The 292-nt window shown below is 43.2% G+C and overlaps 1 protein-coding gene across 3 annotated transcripts in view; it reads left to right on the top strand.

The window, feature by feature from the left end:
- The window catches only part of LOC107696462 (uncharacterized protein C3orf18 homolog), an 11,285-nt gene that overhangs the window by 7,860 nt on the left and 3,133 nt on the right, over nucleotides 1-292 (top strand). The gene's annotated exons all lie outside the window — the stretch shown is intronic.

Raw genomic sequence — 292 nt, 5'->3', positions numbered from 1 at the left:
GGTTTTTTTTTTTTTTTTTTTAACATGCTCCTTTAACTGCACAAGCAGTTCTTTGTGAATGGAGACAGGCTGTGGTTTAGGAGATTTCTACATTCTCATTCACATCCACCGAGATCTCAAGAGCAGATTCTCCTATTCTCTATTTTAAGCGTCGAACCTCGTTCCTGCCTCCAGCCCCCACATCCACAAACGCATGTATACACGGATCCTAACGGCTGTAATGTGGAAGGAAGCTTGAGGTTTGCCAACAGTATCTTAAAAGCTCACACCTTTTCGGTGTCCAACAGGGTTT

This window comes from Sinocyclocheilus anshuiensis, unplaced genomic scaffold (assembly GCF_001515605.1).
Source record: "Sinocyclocheilus anshuiensis isolate Anshui unplaced genomic scaffold, SAMN03320099.WGS_v1.1 scaffold522, whole genome shotgun sequence".
Taxonomy (NCBI): Eukaryota; Metazoa; Chordata; class Actinopteri; order Cypriniformes; family Cyprinidae; genus Sinocyclocheilus; species Sinocyclocheilus anshuiensis.
Note: the sequence above shows the minus strand (reverse complement) of the source record. Positions and strands in the feature narration are given on the sequence as shown.